Here is a 20,005-nt window from a genome sequence, read left to right as displayed (position 1 = left end):
TCCATGGATAGGGGCTTAAATTTTTCCCCCTTTCCTAACACAGTTAGAAATCTCGAGCTCCTCTCTAGGAAGTCTTTCTTGACGTGAGCGGGGCGTGACTTCTTCAGCCCATGAACGCTGGATCTTTAAAGGGTAGATTGTTTGCTTTATAAAAAATTAAAAAAAGGAACGGCCACGGTTGTTAAAGGGAGGGTGAAGTAGAAAATCAAGTGGTCTTTTTATCGATTCTTCTACTAATTATAAAAAGGCAGGGGGTTACGCGATTGGTCGGACGTCCTTATTTAAAATTATCCTTTAAATCTGAACCTTATTTGAATTTTAAAATCATTCGGAAGTATTTCCTGAATGTTTGGCTATGCAGACTGGTCTTGTAATTAGTAGAAGAATCGATAAAAAATCACTTGATTTTCTACTTCACCCTCCCTTTAAATAGTTTTTTTTCAATAGGTTTATGAAGAGTCATAAAAAAACTGAATGACCTTGACTGTTCCAAAATTCACACCCCCATCCCTTCTCCTATATGCTAAAGAGAGCTCGGTTTTACAGTGGATGGGGGCGTTTTCGGCCAATAGTTTTTTCTCTCTCGATAGGGCAAATTTTGGCGTACGAGTCGCACTTAAACCGGAGATCTGAGAAAAATTACCGCGAGGTGGCGAAGGTGTCGCCCTTCTTCAGAATTGCTACACAAGAGAGGGGAGTCCCAAACCCCGCTTTTGGTTACTTCCTAGGCTAATTTAATGGACTTCTGACGAAACGAAGATCAGTCTCGCGCTTTGCACAGCTCTCAGTAGCCAATGTCTAACTGAAGGAAAGCGTCTTAAGAACTTGAGGCTCTTTGTCACGATGGTTTATTTATCTAGCCTGGAAAAATTCATACCTTCTAGAAATAAGGTCACTCCTTTTTTTTCTTTTGTCAAATCTTGAAAGACAATCGCTATTAACACCAATTCAGAAACCTTGGCGTCACTCTTTGAAGACTTGGGTCCCTCATTTCTTTAGACATTTTGAGGTCAAGAAAATTAATCCGCGGTACTCTAGTCTAGAGTCGAATTCTAACAGTCACCGAAAATAAATTTTACAAACTCACAATCGTTCTTATTCATCGTACAGGCTGCTGGAAGAATGAGGTCATACACTACCATCATATTTGCAGACGAATTTACATGGGCGAATGCATTTAATAATTTCAAAAAGAAAAAATATTTGCATAGAATTATATGGTGATATGAATTTCCACGTAAATAGGGTTTTTTGAACCCATTGAAGTCTTTAGAATGTTCAAGAGAAAATTTGGTTTTGGTCCCTTGATCTCATCTTCCATTACTGTTCGAGATTCTCTCACGTCACTGACGTACTGGTAAACCTTAGACGATCATTACAAACATTGGAGCTCCACTTTAAATGTTTAGGTTCAATGAGTATATTCGCATCTTAAAGTGTTAGAGTCACCAAAAATCGCTATTTTTTAAACTAAAAGGTTTTATTCCCATCTGAAAGATCAAATCTTTCTGATTCAGAATATCTATTTATATAATGCATTATAATTTTCAAATATTATTAAAACCCCGGCTTTCGGAACCTACTCGCAGAATTTTTTCAAATTATTTTGACAGTTAAATTTCGCGGTACTCCATATACCCCTGGTGACGTCACAATTCGAGCGCGCGTGAACCGCGGAGTTGAACCGCGACTCCGCGAGGCGGGGTTATATCCAGAATTTGACGCGCGCGCGATGTTTAAAAATTAGGCTTAGCTCTCGTAATGAAATCTGTCTCGCGCTGGTCAACCTCTTATGACGTCACCAGGGGTATATTTATTCCGTCTTAATGAGGTATGTGAAATATCAATTTTCTATTTCATATTACAAAAAGAATAAATTTCTATAAGACTTTTTACTTTGGATCTACTGTTATTATAACCCAATTGATGTTTTAAAACGAAAATTAGCCACTTTTCAAAAAACGTGGCACTAACACTTTAAAGGACTATTAAAACATATAATTTGGGGAAACATATGTCATATTTTGCATATGTTGTTAAAACACGTGTTCAATACTTACTATTGCTAAAATGCAGTGAGCTACGGATAATTCTAGCTTAGAAGTTCAAATACTTTTGAGACGTTTCGATTTCTTATTGTCAAATTCATATATTGTTATTACAGGCATAGATTTAATTTTAGAAGTAGGAATGGAGAACGGTTAATATTTACTTCAGTCCGACTCATAGCCCAGTATAGAGCCCCTCCCTCCAACACGTAACCAAAAGTTTAAATTATCTTATTGGCTCACTTAAACTACGTTTTGATGACGTTGCTGACGGGGACGGCGAAAAATACGTAATTCCTTTTTACCTCTGTCGCTATGACCCGCCTCTTCTTTCATACCCCCCTTCCCGGGGAAGAGGGTCCGGGACTTAGACGCACGCCCAGATTACTCTGTTCTCCATTCCTGCTTCTAAAATTACATCTATCCCTGGTTATTATTATTATTTATTGTGCTTTAAAATACATTTCAAGGGTCCATTTAAGGAAAGTCTCCACATTTTACATGCAGCAAGACATGCGCATACTAGAGTTCCAACAGGTCAAAAATTAATTAGGGTCGGGGTCGGGGTCAAGGTATGCCTGATAATGAAGTCGGGCCCGCAACATAGGTCTCAGAATTGTAGAAAATTATCAAGAACCTTAAAATTTCTTGGTATTTTGAAATTATCTTATTTATTAATAAGGAGGATTACAATAAATCTCGGGTTAGTTGCATAGGAGCATTCGGACCCTTCCATTAGAGGTATTAATAGAGATACAAGACGTTTAATTATCTCTGCATTCTGGGGACTTGGACAGTACTGCATCTAAACTTGCAATATCCCTTAATGGTTATATGGGCATGTTTCTCCGTATCAGAAGACGCCTCTGCTCCAAGCTTATTATAAAACATGTGTCTTTCCAAAGGCTGGCAGATTAAGGAGCTAAAGGTGTCTTCTCTGTTGTTGATCTTCTACAGGTATCACCGAGGTATTTTCGCCATAAGCAGCTTATGTAAAATGCGATATACTATAAACCTTTTGCCATCGGCCATTTATCCAACGAAAAGGGTTTTAGTGAACTGAAAACCGAGCACCAAGTCGACCGTGTATATTTTCGAGGAAAGGTTCGAAGGGTAATGTTACATTGCGTTTCAGAGATTTGTTTTGTTTGGTGACAGAAAACGTCAGCCACTAACAATAGGTTAGGTCAGGTTCCATTAGATGCTTCTCATAAATCACTTAAATTAAATAATTAAAAAATTATAACATTAAATATGCACTAAAGATGTCGATACACACAGAAGTTACTAACTCAGTTAGTTCATACACCTCTTCAGTTTGTGAATAAAGTTTTTCAGATATATACATTCGAGATAGGCACTAGCAATTCCCTGTTTGAAAGGATTATGGGTTAAGAGTGTAGATTTTGCCTTTATCCATCGTAAAACTCAAACAATGGTGGTCTCAACAAAAGAGGATGAAAATTAAGTTTAATAATTTCCAAGCGCCTTCTTTGTTTGCCCCAAACTGCCAATTGAAAATCTTGTGTTTATGGGAGTTTTATGACAAAATAAGCTGTTCAAAGATAAAAGATAGTACAAAGCATTTTTGGTTATAATATTTCGATGATATAAAAATTTACGGCACTTAAAAAAGGTATACCCTTTTCAAAAGGGGGTCGTCCCCATATCGTCTGCTTCATATAGGATTATGTAGGAACGTCCGATATGTGGATCTAAATTTGTTATTTATAGCTTTAATGTTACCAGTACACCAAATTTGGTCACATTATCTCCCTGGTGACCACATACCGTATGTTTGATATTATGATAACAAGGTGTAAAAACCACTAGATTCTATAGACTTTTCAAAAGGATCTAAATGTTGTATTTTTTAAGCTTTCAGACATTGGGACCAAGGATTATTTTAATTATGCAAAAATTTAACTACCCTCTTTATACATATTTTAGGAAGTATATAAAACTTCTCTTCGGGAGAATTGTACCAACCACAAAGCGGGGTAATTGTAACATGATTCTTCCCAACATCATTTTACATTTGGAACAAGGTTACCAAATCAAATCACATACGCGATAAATAGTTAACTCATAATTACTCTATTAGCGCTTAATTATTTTTGTCCCACGTCAAGACGAGATTTGAGGGTCGATTGCTGACGATTTAATACCGAACGGTTATAGAATTCACCTTACGGTGCGATGCCGATCTGAAGTTTGATGAGCGGTAGAGTAATCAAAACAGTGAGCCGGGAAGAATCATGTTGCATAACAAAGTATAAACAGAATACAGAGTGTCATCCTTCTTCTATTGTCCCCTTCTGATATTTTAGACAACTTTCTCAACTTTAACTATTTGTTTCATCCTATTTGAATTCCTCTCTGTTGGATTAAATAGACTTATTGTCTGCACTATCTAAAACATTTCCAAGAGAAAAAGCTTAATCTTAAACAAATAATCAGGGATAACAAGTTGCACTGTAGCTTATGGTGACGACACGAAAATGCTAAATGCTACTCGTAAATTCCGTATAAATAAATTAATAGGTTTATGTAAGCCTTTTTATTTAAAGATGTAATAAATCTAATGGTTCGTATGAGGGATTTTAATGTATTCTCGTTTGACATAAGGCAAAAATATTGTCGCCTCTAGCCTCTGGGGAGATTACAGACTGGCTAAGTAATTCTCCATTTGTAATAACACGGGGTGTGAAAACATAGTCAGTTGGCACCTTATTTACCAAATACGGCTCGAATGCAATAAATATTGAATTTTTAAACAGAAAAGTAAACGAAAATTCTTGTATAAATCACATTGTAAACTGCCTTGCAACTTGGAGAAGGAAAGATTGATTCTGGAGTACATCTCATACTCGAGTATTGACGTAAAATTTACCCATAGAATCCAGGTTTTTGTTGGACATAAGCTTAAGGTACCACCTGATTATATCAACAAGAACTATTTACACGTGCCTTCGCTACTACAATGTTTCAACCGAGAGGTGACTGCACGAAAAGAATGCTGGGATTTTTCAACAGCTACCGATGGCCACCAGCTATGCTACTCCAGAATCTATTTTTCCTTCCTTGAAGCTTTGCAATGACTACTTATATTTTGACGAATTCCAAGTCGCTGGCGGACTATTGAAAGTCTGCGAAAAGTTACTTTTTCATAGCTTGGTATTAAAGTTTAATGAGGACATTCTTTGCAGAGCGAAGGCTTTACTTATTAAGTTTAAGCGTTGTTTGGGTCGAACCAAGAAAGTTTATGTTAACAACAGCAGAGTCAACAGCAGAGTCAACAACATTTTCAAAGGCGTTGGGTGGCTGAAATTACTATTATACAGGGTGTTTCCGATTAGTAAGTCTGTTATAAATTGAAGGGTGTGTTCTTAGCGTCCATCGAAGACCGTGGATTTTACAGATATATTGGTTCCCAAACATTGATTTTCCCCTAAAACAAGACTATAGTAACACATGTGGAGTAAGCAGGGTTCGAATTAAAAAAACCCAGCCCAAAATATAGCTCGGGTTTTACCCACCATAAAAAACCCATTAAAAATCCAGTTAATAAAACCCATCACTGAGAACTTCAATTTTGATGAATTTGAATGCTATAATAATTTCATTTTAAAGACAGTTTAAGATCAATTTTAAAAGTACTATTCATAATTTTTAATGAGACATTTTAAGAATTTTTTTATTAAGCAGTTACTTTTGAATGACAATTTCTGTCATTCACGCAACTGTTAAGGATAAAAAATTTAATAAAACACCAAATACCCAATAAAACGCGGTAGGCTGGGCTTTTTTTTTTTAAAAAAAAACCCGGGTTTCTTAACCCTGGGAGTAAAACATATAAGCGGAGCCTCCGAAATGAACTAGGCCCATGCATATCAAATTTTACGTGGGGAAATATCCAGTTTGTTAATGAAAATATTTTCACCATATACGTGTACGAGATGGCGCTTATATTACCGTTGTGATAGGGGTCTTCCTTAAATTATCGTTGATATTATAGGGGTCAGTCATAAAATTTTTATGATAGAGAAAAGTTTCATCCTAAAATTAACGTAAATGTTTTTGGGGCTATTCACTTTTTTTTTAATCTTTCGGTTAGATTGTATTGATGACAACAAAATATATTATTTCAATTAAAATAATTCAGAGGGAGTATTAAAAACGTATACTTAGAATCCGCGACCTTGACCCAAATACTTAAGCAGTCGACAGGGCCACGGGGTTGAACTTTGTTTATTTTACGGTAATATAAGCGCCCCCAAGCGTAAAACCACGCCGAACTAAATTGGTTAAAAAAACATTCTCGCTTCGCGACACGCATGGGCCTAGTTCATTTCGGAGGCTCCGATATAAGCTTTCAATAGTCTTCAATCTAAGAACGTCACTGTACCTTTATCAAGCTTGTAGACCTCATGTTCTTTGACACTTTTCACTCAGTTTGATCCAAAGAAGACACCTTTTAATTTATGGCAGACTTATTGGAAAGACACTGTATAGCAGACTTAATCATGTAATAGATGCCATGAATTACGGACAAGTGCTTATTTTTATTAATTCCAGGTATTATTCAAGGAAATTTACTATATTGATATTTGATATACTGAAAATCGTTAGAGCCATGCAGTTTCGAATATCCCGATTTCTACGGTTTCTCGTCTAAATTAGGTCCATTGTTAAAATTCTGAATTTCGGTCGCTAACTTGGGAAATTATTACCGTCCTAATTTGCCTGATGGAATGTGAATAAATTTACTAAAGTTATCTAATAGGGTTTAAACTTACTCAATATATATATATATTATCATAAACCATTTACGTAACGCTAACGTAAGTCAGACTCGTTTAACAAATTGAATTTAGCGGTAATTGTACTAGTGTTGTTTTCCAATCAGAAATTCCATTTTCAAAAGGGTGCCACAGTATTGTTTGCTAAGGATGAAACATCCGGTAGTGTGTAAATACAAAGACGCTAGAAAGAGGTTTCAACGTTACCAGTCCAACAAAGACCTTGTTGTTTGAAGTCTCTCCACCTAATTTTATCTAAAATTCAACGCTCTGATAACAAATTGTATTAAGACCTTTTGTATAGATTAACACAAGTTTTGTTGTCAATAACTGGTAATGTATACTAAGTACCATCAGGGGTTCATAATAACCCCCCTTCGGGGGGAAGTATGAAACTGGCCATAGAGCTAATGGTAAAAATCGCGAACAACAAGATTCTGTCGTTGCGCATAGAATGGATTAGCCTGTTTATGGACATACAACCTCACGGTATATCGTAGTGGTATCTATGGTCCTTGGTTTTCGTTCCAAAACTTCCGTTGGCTGGAATCTCCGTCGGTAAGAAAAATGGCGATATGGTGGACGTAGAAACACGTTGCAATTCTTATATTAAAGATACTGGGAATAAATTTGTCCAAACCGTTTTAATTTAACCACGGAATTCTCACTCACACATATCACAAAAAAACATCATTGACGATCGTTTAAATGTTTTGTAGAAAACTAGAAACCCCGACTAAAACTTCTAAAAGCCTATTTCTTAGCCAAGGTTTAATTTACACCGTCCCGACAGAAGCAGACGTGAGCCATTTTCGCTCCCAAAATCACAAGATAAAAATAGTGCTAAACCGGAAGTGTGTAAGTTAATGCGCATGGGCGCTAAAAAATGGAGTAACTATTTCTTTGGGAGTTAAGCGGTGTATGAATCCGCTGAGCTTTACGGGGAAACTTTGTTGTTTCGGGCTTTTTAACCAGTTTCGTACTTCGGGCTATTATGAACTCCTGGTACCATTAAACTTTATAAAGCATGTTGATATATCATTATTACACTAGGCAAGATCACAACAAAGCCATGTGTAACGTCTTTGTTGCCAACATACCGGACGTTCAGTCATAACATAAGTTCTTACGACATGTTCCACAAGTTTATCAGTATCACTGGTTATTGAGAGCTTGTCATGAAGTGACGTAGGTCATAGATTCTCGTAAAGTGGCGCTTGGTGAGTCGCTGTCGAAGGCTTAGTTAGAGATGTGAAATTAGCGTAATTTTTAAAAATGCTAAATTGCCGATTAAAATTTTGAAATAACAAAAATTACTAAAATTCATGGTATTTTATATTTTGACAGGCTTATTACCGCGGTAATTTACCGGTAAATTACCAGATTGAAATTACGGTAAGATGAATTACCGACTCACATCTCTAGGCTTGGTGCAGACTAAGTAGTCTGATGGTAGTCAATTCTCGCGTCGTATTCGAACTAGCTCTCAGTAAGTCTCTAGCATTACGAAGTATAGGTAGTGTCATGCTTATGGGACATATCTTATAATAATAAACTTATGGTCTTAAGAAAACCAGGCGGTCAAATACCAGACTTTGAACTCTGAAAGCGGTCTTTTAATGTCGCTAAAATAATATTGATTCGAACTTACTACACTTATGAATGAACTGTAATTACAGCACGAAATAACCAATTTTAACCATATAGTAACAGAGTCTCCAACAAACCGTAAATAACGACAGAAAGCAGATACGTGTCACATACAATTTGATTCGCATTGACCATCGAGCTTCACGCATTAGCTAATAAGCTTCGCCATTCTGTATCGCATGTAGATGTATGTACTTTGTTATTTCCCGGAATTACTCGAATCTTAATTACTTAATATATTAAATGGCAAGCGGAAAATCTCCCCCAAATCAAGCTGTACGATAAAATATTGTACGTGCTTGTGAATGTTAATATATATGGTCGTTAATAAAAGGGGTCAGAATTTTGGGTCTTAATGATGATAACATAAATATGAAATCAACTCATATTCCATAAGTATGGGTCTACCATAGAGGCTATAGTATGATCATTTTCTATGCGAAAGAAAATTAAAGATACTGTGGCGACATCTTCCTTAATAGGTTTTGCGTCGCACTCAGAATCATCGATTTAAATTATTTTGCAAGTCAACCTAGGTAAAGAACCCGTATGTTATTGGGTATTTGAATGTATGTGATGTTTTGGATAACTCTGTTGCACTTGTCGCCAGCAGCGTCGATATGACGTGATTTCGACGCTCAAATAAATAATGCCTGACATCAGGGTGACGGTTTCTACACCACCTCACCTTAAATTAAAGCAGAAAGGACCAGGCCCCTTAAAGATTCTAAGTTGAAGCAGAAGTAAGATAATCGACTAGAAGTATCGAGGTAACCAAATTCTTCACTTGGCGAAAGTGACTATTCTTGATAACACACAAAAGGTTGGCCCTCTGGTAGCGGTTTCTGAATTTCCCCTCCAAAACGTGAGACGCTCGCGGCGGTAGACGGCCGAACTAGATTCAAGCACCCGCGTCCGTGTTCCGCGGCTTTAGGTTGAGGGGAAGGGGGTAGGAAATATTTTTGGAACTCGACCAATTTTTTTCTCTCTAGTGTAGGCGCGATGGAAGCGGCTAAAATCCTCAAATTTGTTCACTAGTGCCAGGATCTATTACCAATGCTAGAGCACTTTACTTCTAGTCCCTGATCTTACTTCTGGTTGAAGCAATCTATGCAGTCCTGCTATTATAAAATTTCTCCAAGGAAAATCTCAATTATAAATGATACTAGAAATGGAACTTATTTTAATTTCACCAAACTCGTCTAATATTTATTCGTATGGGATAATTGAAGTAGGTCCCATATGTTTTAAAGTGAAAATTTTTTCGTGTGAAAGGTCTAATATTTATTCGTATGGGATAATTGAAGTAGGTCCCATATGTTTTAAAGTGAAAATTTTGTCGTGTGAAAGGTCTAATATTTATTCGTATGGGATAATTGAAGTAGGTCCCATATGTTTTAAAGTGAAAATTTTGTCGTGTGAAAGGTCCTTTACTAGGATTCTAAAATGACATTAAATTATAATTGTGAAAAATGAAGAGGGCTCAGTCGAGGCGCTCGTTTGAGACGAGGACTTAACGGCTATAGGCTGCTGCGAGCCTCAGATCTCAAATTACTTCACGTTTGGCTTTATTTAAAATGGTAATGACATATGGACTTGTGTGCGGCAATTTTGATGTGCATGGAAGAGGAATAATTTAATTGGACTCGGAAATATGGTATATTTGTCAAGTCTTCTGAACTACAGGCTCGATCAATACGAAACGTGGGCTTTTTAAAGTGCCGATTTCTCTGAACCAAATATTTTAAATAAACAACATTTTTGAAAATTCGTTTAAAGGCAATATGAAGATATGAAGAATAAGGCCTTGGGACATTTAGTTTCCGTAATTAACTAGCGTCAGGTTTTCCCTTTGCACAAAGCTAACTGACAGCGTCCTATACTAAATATTACCAGAAGTGGATAATAGAAGAAGGATGACACTCTGTATCCTCTTAATACTTTAGTTATGTAACATGATTCTTCCAAGGTTCACCCTTTTTGTTTGCTCTCCTGCTCATCAAACTTCAGATGGGCATCGCACTGTGCCTGCAAGGTGAATTCTAAAACTGTTTGGTACTATATCCTCAGCAATCAACCCACAGACCTTGATTGTCTTGACGTGGGATTAAAATACACTAGCGCATGCGCCTTGGCATATAGAGTAATAATGAGGGAACTATTTATCGTGTATGTGATTCGGTTTAGTAGCCTTGCTATAATAAATGTTAAGGGATGTTGGGAAGAATCATCTTACAACTACCCACCCTGCTTTTTGGTGGTACACTTCTGTCGAAGAGAAGTAATATATACTTCTTGTGTTACCGAACTTCAGTAAGCTTTGATGGAGAAACCGGATAACAACGCGCAGAAACCTCTTTATCTTGCAACCTCTACGCTGAAGGGAAGATTTTTCAAAATTAAGAGAAATATTTTTGGTAACTATATTTAGTATATCACAGATATTATATGTGTTTTTATCGATTCGCTATAGAGAGCTTATGATTTAAAAAAGTACTGGGCTGTACAGTATAGAAAGGCTCTATAAAATAAAACGTGCTTGTATATTGCACACATGAACTCAAGTAAAGTTTTTAAACCCCAGAGAACTTTAAACTTTTCGACTATACTGCCATAAAAATATAAACTGAAGGCTATGTAAGAACTAGTGTTTAACCCTTTCTCCGAAATGCAAGGAAGGTAGAGTTCAGTTGATATACTTGATAAGGTGGGATTACACAGTTAAGACGGGGTCAACGTTTCGTGCTTTTAGAAAGTTTTTTTTTTTAATTTACGGTCTTTCAAACAGGCCAAAGTCGATTACAAGAAAACATTTTAGGAGTTTTAATTTTTTCTTAGGAAACCCCTTGTAGAATATCAAACTACTATCTCACTCGGTAGTTGGATAAAAGTACTTGGAAGAAAAACCAGATGACATCTGCCAAAAAGATTATTTATCCAGGGTGTTTCTGAATGGTTTCTCAGATTTTTGGAGGTTTCGAGTCTATGTTCTATAAATTTTTCAATCTGGGACACCGTTTTGAAGTTATGATTGGAGTGCTTAACGGATGACCCCATAACTAAATTGCAACGCCTTTCAGTTTCGTAACTAAATATAAGGGGTCATCGTTAAAACTCTCCAATCTTAACTTGAAACGGTGGCCTCGACAGCAAAATGTCAAAATCTGCTATCTGTTACGCGTAATCTGAGGTAAATCGGTACGCCAACTGTGGAACGACTTAGGTCCGGTGGGACGCTTGAAAATGGGGGAGAAATACTCGGGAAAATAGCGGGCGGTTGTCCTGATTCGTCTGACATAGACAACCCGCCATTTTTCCGGGTATTCCTCCCCCATTTCTAACGTCCAACCGGACCTGAGTCGTTCTACAGTTGGCGTACCGATTTACCTCATCATCCTTGCCGCTACCAAGAAAACCTAGAAGGGACACATGGAATTCCTAAGGATCTTACACTGATACAGATTTCCTTTGTCGCTTCTAATTACTCCTGACCCAATATATCATACCAAAATTTTAAAGTTTTTAGTGACAATATTTTTAACTTGGCTTGCGCAACCTGTCTTTAAAGACTATTACACTTAATCCTAGCTTTCACCTTTAAAAATTATCTTTAAGCTCATATAGCAACTAACATGGGAAAATCCTTGCGAACCTAAAAGAGCTTTCGCCTGCCTTGGGAACGAATAAAAACTTAAAACCTAAAACTCAATAAAACCCTTGGGAAAGCTAACTGAAGCGTTATGTTACGACAACACCGTACGATATTTTTAGTTCGGTCTCTAAATTCTATAATTCTATAGAGTCCTGTAAATAAGATCCCACACCCTCGCCTGATGCTAATATATAGACGTGCATTATATATTTGATATTTTATATTTTATATAAGCAGGGATAGATTTAATTTTAGAAGTTGGAATGGAGCACAGAGTAATGTGGGTGTGCGTTAAAGTCCTGGACCCCCTTCCACGGGACGGAGGGGAACGAAAGAAGAGGCGGGTCATAGCGACAGAGGTAAAAAGTAATTACGTATTTTTCACCGTCCCTGTCAGCAACGTCATCAAAACGTAGTTTAAGTGAGCCAATAAGATAATTTAAAATGATCTTTACGTGTTGGAAGGAGAGGCTCTATACTGGGCTATGAGTCGGACTGAAGTAAATAGTAACCGTTCTCCATTCCTACTTCTAAAATTAAGTCTAACCAAACCCTGATATAAGGGATTTGACGACGATTTTCAATTTCAAACTTCACAGATAATCCATAAGCTCTTGGCTGGCTAACTTTAATATTTAAATACGAAAAATCCCGCAACGAAAAATTTAATTTAGAAAACCTTTGTATGTAATCAATTTCAAGAATTTTAAATTACAAAGGGAATTTCCATATATAAATAATAAATATTATTAGAATTGACAATATTATTAGAATTGACAATATTATTAGAATTGACGTCTTTTGATCACATAAAGCGAAATACTTTTTAGATAAAATATGAACAATCATAATATTCAAAAGCAAAATAAAACACTTCAATATAATGTTTCGGCTTCTACCTATAGAGTATAACCCCTTAACTGAATTTTGAAAGTACTCACTTAACCATTATCATTCGAACGTATCTCTGTACAATTTAGATTGTATACATTCTTATCTTTTCACAATCAGATTTGAAGGTTTTACTTTTACAACATGTATTACACATTCATATTTCTCTTTTACAACCTACAGCGCATGCGCAAGAGTGCATATAGAAAACCAAAACCTCCACATGAGTGCTTCATATTCTTCTACTCATCCTTTTACTTTCACATTCTTTAGTTTTCCGATTACCTTCGAATTCTTCTACTTATCCTTATCCTTTCAATTTCAGATTCTTCCATGATTTTATTTGACATTTAAACTACACATTCATATTCTTTTTTGAGCTCCCTGGAAACTAGCACAATTAGAGCTGAGTACAGCCTATAGCGCAGGCGCAATGGTAATACCCCGAGTTACTCTCAAAGTTCCAGCCAAATATTCCATAGGCCCGAATAGCCAATAGCCTTCCCTAAAAGAAACAGGGAGGACGCATAAAAGGAGAGGAAATCAGTATGCTGGGGGTTAACAATTTCTCAAGTCCTTTGGGGGCGAGGAGAAAATGTGATGTGTACTAGTAAGATCTCTACTGCGCAACTCGGCCGCGAACCGTACTGCCACTGGCATCATCGTCTAAGTCAACAGCGCAGGCGCACAAAGTTTCTCCCGTGTCTTTCCCTCCTAGTTACATTGAAGTGGTCTATGGATCAAAAAAGTTTCTTTTCAAAGCAGAAAAAAAGAAAAATTAACCTTTTCAACTCTTTGTTCGAAAGTTCAAATACTAGAACTACTTTGACTGCCGTGGTTATGGGAGCGATGAGGCAGCCCAGCTCTGAGCATGAGAACAATGGCAGACCGGTAGACACCACACGAGGCAGTGAGCATGCGCGTTAAACATGGCGTCTCCTCTTGTACACTAGACTTGCGAACGAAAAGAAAACGCCCCAGTGTCTAACGAGTGTCAACCTCTCCATCTATACGTACTCCCAGAAGTAAGAGAAGCTAGAAGTAAAGTGCTCTAGCATTGGTAATAGATCCTAGCACTAGTGAACAAATTTGAGGATTTTATGCCGATTCCATCGCGCCTACACTAGAGAGAGAAAAATTGGTAGAGTTCCAATAAAATTTCGAACCCTCAACCTAAAGCCGCGGAAAATGGACGCCGGCGCTTGAATCTAGTTGGGCCGTCTACCGCCGCGAGCGTCTCACGTTTTAAAGGGAAATTTCAAAAACCGCTACCAGAGGGCCAACTGTTGGTGTCTTATCAAGAATATTCACTTGCGCCAAGTGAAGAATTTGGTTATCTCGATACTTCTAGTCCCTTATTTTACTTCTGGTACTCCCAAGATGGAACCACGCTCGCATTTATGTTTTTTGTTAGAGAAGAAGACCTTTTTCCCCTCCCTAGTGAATTACGTCCTTTAGCTTAAATAAAAAATATAAGTTTCCGCTTCGGCTTTGCGCTTGGAAAGATCGTTTTTCAAAAGCGCTTTTATTTTTCCGTAAACCCACCTCTTTTGAAAAGAATCCCCCTTTTTTGTATCTTGGGTTCCACTAACGCTTTGCAGTGCCACTTTTACCTTTTCTTTTCTTTTTTTTTGAAATAAAAAAAGAATTCTTTCAAGTGGCGAATAGCTAGCTGGCCATCCTTTTTTAAAAATATATTTTTGGGGTATTTTCAAAGGCGAAAATTAATTGTTTAGCTTTTTGTGTGTCACATGCACGCATTGTAACCACGTTTATTAAATTACGCGTACGGTATGTGTAAATGCAACATCAGAGAGGAAAACGTCGTGTTTGAATGGATTTGTATCAGTTTCAAAGGGTGCTTGTAATCGATTGTACCGTTACAAGGCAACAAAATTGTAAGACTGAGTTCTGTTTATTATGAGGATTTAGGGTATTGTCAGACTTCCGAAATTAAATTGAAGATAACAACACGGTACAGAGAAAAATATATTTTTAACATTAATTTGAAGAAGATACTTAAAAACCGAAGGGGATAATAGAAGAAGGATGACATCCTCTTAATACTTTAGTTATGTATCATGATTCTTCCCAGGCTCACCCTTTTTGTTTGCTTTCCAGCTCATCAAACTTCAGATGGGGTGAATTCTATAACTGTTGGGTACTAAATCCTCAGTAATCAACCCACAAACCTTAATTGTCTTGACGTGGAACCAAAATCCACGAGCCCGCCTCGGCATTATAGTTAAGTGATAATAGTGTAATGATGAGGGAACTATTTATCGTGTATGTGATTCGGTTTTGTAACGTTGCTCCATATGTTCTGGTATTGGAAAAAATCATGTTACAATTACCCCGCTTTGTGGTACACTTCCCTCGAAGAGAAGGATTATTTACTTTTGAGCAAAATGATAAAAGGTACTTTTGAAATATTGAACAAAATCAGGCTTCTAAATCTCTAATACCAGTAAAATGTTTCTCGCCAACAAGTTAACCTAACTTCATTTTTTGATATCTTCTCCGCCTGGTGAAGAAAGTTCTGCGGTTACGCCAAATATATACTTTCTATGTAAGATCCAAAAGGCTAGGAAATTAACCACAGTAATACGTAAAAGATTTGTGTCTTCGTACAAGGTAGTTAGGCCTTGGTTGGAGCTAAACTTCATTTCGAAATTAAAGCAAAGTTCACCGTTTCTCATTATGGTCATGGTCTTACAGTCACGAACTTAGTGGAAGAAAGATTGCTTTTGGTTTTCTTTTTTCGCTTTTGCTAATTTGAAAGACTTTAAGCGATTGCACGTGGTATAAACTTTTAGTTTTAGGAACGAAAAAAAAACTCAGATAGCAGCTCATCATCCTAGCTCTTAAATCCCTTACATACGACGACATTAGTTTTCGCATAAGTACATGCGGAAGATATGTTCTAGAAAGTTTGATAGAAGTATAACTACGAGACTGTCCTGGAGTGTTGTAGATGAAACGACGTAAATTGTCGTAGATTAGATTGTTCGTAAAATGGTTTGGGCACACCACAGATTTTTTTACGGGTTTACGGTTTATATCGACGTGCGTTCAGTGCTTACAGTGATGAGTTTGATCATGTGAAAGCACATTTAATCGGTTTTATTTGCTGTACGCCGTCAATAACACTTTGTTGGCCTCCCATTTCCGAAAACACGGCTGCCAGTTTACGAAACAGTAAAAACTGACCTCTTAGGACTTTACAAATCATTTATTGTCGTAAATTGACGTAGGTCAAACGTCATAAATTGTCTGATAAGGGGCTGACAAATTCTTAGTACGAACTCAATAGGAAGAGATTCTACAAAAGGGCCTTTAGTCAGTTCTCGCTGTGTTCTCGAACTAGCTCTCAGAGTTACAAATTATAAGAAGTGTCACACTTATGGAATATATCTTATAAAATAAGGGTTTTAATAATGCATGTACTCGCTAAGTCAAACAGGTTTAACGAGAACTTCAGCTCTCTCATATTCATAAGTGGTTTTAAGATTAAACAAAGGATTATGACAAAGTGTTAGTGTTAGGTTACGGAGATGGCCTTCGAAAATATAAGCCTTTGCTTTTGCCTTTATGTAATATCAAGCGAATATTTTGACCCACTTTATTAAAAGACACAAAAAAATATATTACTGAAGATGATGCTGGGACGTTTATTTAAAGTTTTAAGCACGATTCAGTTTGTTTTAAAAATGTTCTATGTATTTTTGTAAAACACCTCAATGATCTTTCATAAAATAATTTTACATTCATATGAATAGGGTTAAGTCTGAAAGCTTTTTAGCCCAGATGACATTTCAAATAAGTGTTCTAACGAAAACTTTAACATGTAAAAATTCTACAGGGCCGGTAGGCCCTTGTAGATATGACTTGATACTCTTTTGTAACGTTAAAGCAAAATTCACATGCTTTTACCAATTTTCCTATGGAGATTAACATGGGGTTTTTCGTGTTATTTAACCACCTCTAACTGAAAAACTAGAGCGAAGTTACTTTTCGGAATACTCTTAATTTAACAATTAAGTATTCAGGGTGTGCGATCGGCTAGTCTAATCAGAAACAATTAAGTCTAAGTATGTTAATTTTAGTTAATTACAGAAGTACTTGTTTCGACCATCGTGATTGGACATAATAATAATGCTAGAGCTCTTCGAAAACTCAAAATAACCTAGTATCTATGGTGTAGTGGTTATCACGTCCGCTTTACACTCGGAAGGTCCCAGGTTCGAGCCCTGGTAGATACATGACTTGACTATCGTTATTGGACACAATAATAAGCTAGATCTCTTCGAAAACTCAGAATAACCAAGTATTCATTGTGTAGTGGTTATCACGTCCGCTTTACATGCGGAAGGTCCCGGGTTCGAGCCCTGGTTGATACATGTTTTGACCATCGTGATTGGACATAATAATAAGCTAGATCTCTTAGGAATCTCAGTATTACCAGGTATGTGTAGTGTAGTGGTTATCTCATCCGCCTAACACGCGGAAGGTGCAACGTTCGGGCCCTGCTAGATGCATGTTTTGACCATCGTAATTGGACATAATAATAAGCGGTAAAGAAAACATAATTACTCAAAATTTAATTACATTAAGACTGAAGCGACAGATATTATATAAAAACGTCTTGGTTTGGACCAAGGCCGAAAAAACAAACGATATGTGTGAGGTTTATCAATTGACTGAAGTATCAGATATTGAAATTTTTTCTAGTTATTTTTATACACTCAATCCTTAATCAATATTTAATTCAATCAACTGATTTTACTGTTAATCGACCTAGTCCCTCTAAATTAATTTAAAAAATTACATATCTACGCTTTTTCAAGAACAATTACATTTTCCGAAAACATTTTATCATGAAATTAATTATTTTGAAGGGATTTCGTGTCGATGCTCACTAACTTGTGAGCATCTTGACCGACATAGTTTTAATTGTTGCTGGCTTGACAAATTTTCAAGTTTGCACCAAAAGAAGTTTAAATCTGTTTTAAGTTGTTGATAAGACTGTCGTTTAGAGTGAATGTCGTCTACTTAAGACAAAGCAACAAAGTTTATCCTGTGTGGTAAAGGGTAAAGATCACATAAACAGAAATACTTCTCAGACTTGTTATATTCATTTCCCGCGGAAATAATATGGTTAAACACATCATTCATTACTAGTTATGCCAAGAAGGTCACATTTAACTCCGACACCCCCTCCCTTCCTCTATTTTCAAAATATATGGCATTTTATAATCACCAGTGGTTTCAGTATATGGGTCATCTGAGCCGTCGCAACACACTCAGCCAATATTACCATAGACTGAGTTATGACCAAGAAATTCTTAAGTACGGAAAAGGAAGTTCCAGTGCAACTTTACCATCAAAGAGGCGACAATAGAAATGTAGCATTTCGATATACGAAATTAAATGTATAAATTCGCGCAACACCCTTGTTTGGCATCCACGATCAAATATTTACATTTTCCATTCGAGTTATGCCAAAGTTCGCTTGCTTTTTTTAGACATCCAGTAGAACATTTCAAATATTCAATACTGTATCCTCAACATGATAAATTAATTTCACGATAAAATGTTTTCGGAAAATGTAATTGTTCTTGAAAAAGCGTAGATATGTAATTTTTTCAATTAATTTAGAGGGACTAGGTCGATTTACAGTAAAATCAGTTGATTGAATTAAATATTGATTAAGGATTGAGTGTATAAAAATAACTAGAAAAAATTTCAATATCTGATACTTCAGTCAATTGATAAACCTCACACATATCGTTTGTTTTTTCGGCCTTGGTCCAAACCAAGACGTTTTTATATAATATGTTAAGCTTCAATTGGGAACTGCTTCACCGTAAAATGTTTTTCAGGAAGTTTTATTGAAATGATTTTGTTAGGTAAATATACCTTCGGCATCGAACTTCATTAACATAATAAATATTCGGCAATAGAGAAAACAAATCTATTTCAAATAGTAAGGATCCAAACGCTTATTGAAATCTAGAAAGACAGAGGGATGGAGTGGTAACCCACATACCTATTGCGACGGCATCGAAGTCCTCCCTGCATCCTCAGCGTTTAGGTAGGGTCGTACAGTACGGAATTCTAAAGGACGCCCTCTCTGTCTTAAAAATAGAAGCTAGTTCTCGTACATATACAATGTACGCGGCAGCACTTAACAATCGCCTACCGAAGGTATTGGGGGTGCGCAAGGTACACTGGGAGAGTTTCAGTGCCGCAGGTCGCCCATAATAATTTCCACTCCATTTTACCCTATTACTCCCTGTTGCAATCTGATGATACTGTTTAGCCATTGTATGATTAGTTGACTTTTGGGATAAGCAATGTTTAAGACTTTGTTTACCTTAGGGCCATAAGCATTTTGATTTTAAATTCTTATAGTTCTGAAAACCATTTTATGAGTAAAACCAGGACTCCAGGAGTCCATTACACTTGTGAGGAGGGTTATGGACACCTGGTAAAACATTTTTAATTATTTATTTTATCCCACATGGAATATTTTGGTTCTAAATAATAACAGATGGTATAATAAAGCCCTCTAAAGGTAGCAAATAAAAGTCTGAAACTCAAACGTAATTAAAATATGAATGTCTAATATTTTATTAATACGTCGAAACCGAGGAGGTTTTAATATAAATGATCCGTGGCATTTCGCGGAGAATTTCTCCGAGGCTAGGTAAAAATTCATAGAATTATTGCATATTGGGCTCAAAACGATTCGCATTTAATATAGGAGAATAAAAGATTTTATGAAGCCGTTACGGATAAATAAATGAACAGTTTTAATATTAATTGTTTCTAAAATTGAATCTAAGCTGAGATTGCAATAATTCATACCTTATTTAAAATAAAAATGTATATACGTAGGATTATTAATTTAGGCAAACCGAGACCGTATATATCACTTCATATTTGCAACATATGTATAT

At 36.5% G+C, this 20,005-nt stretch overlaps 1 protein-coding gene, 2 long non-coding RNA genes and 1 other non-coding gene across 5 annotated transcripts in view; 2 read left to right on the top strand and 2 right to left on the bottom strand.

The window, feature by feature from the left end:
* Positions 1-6,853, bottom strand: part of LOC149616227 (uncharacterized) — a 236,414-nt gene extending 229,561 nt beyond the window's left edge. For both annotated transcript variants that reach the window (XR_016375869.1, XR_016375870.1), the window contains exon 1: positions 6,457-6,853. This is a non-coding gene — a long non-coding RNA (uncharacterized LOC149616227). The remainder of the gene's footprint in view (positions 1-6,456) is intronic.
* LOC149616225 (5-hydroxytryptamine receptor 1-like) overlaps positions 1-20,005 on the top strand; it is a 91,688-nt gene that overhangs the window by 6,455 nt on the left and 65,228 nt on the right. The gene's annotated exons all lie outside the window — the stretch shown is intronic.
* On the bottom strand, positions 755-3,814 carry LOC149616228 (uncharacterized). The gene is made up of 4 exons (XR_016375871.1): positions 3,341-3,814; positions 3,172-3,266; positions 2,061-3,107; positions 755-1,430 (listed from the first exon to the last, which is right to left on the bottom strand). It is a non-coding gene; the product is annotated as an uncharacterized LOC149616228 (long non-coding RNA).
* TRNAV-UAC (transfer RNA valine (anticodon UAC)) lies at positions 17,233-17,305 on the top strand. Its single transcript has one exon. It is a non-coding gene; the product is annotated as a tRNA-Val (tRNA).

This window comes from Phalangium opilio, unplaced genomic scaffold, assembly GCF_054372755.1.
Source record: "Phalangium opilio isolate 3A_F unplaced genomic scaffold, DU_Popi_V2 ptg000217l_1, whole genome shotgun sequence".
Taxonomy (NCBI): Eukaryota; Metazoa; Arthropoda; class Arachnida; order Opiliones; family Phalangiidae; genus Phalangium; species Phalangium opilio.
Note: the sequence above shows the minus strand (reverse complement) of the source record. Positions and strands in the feature narration are given on the sequence as shown.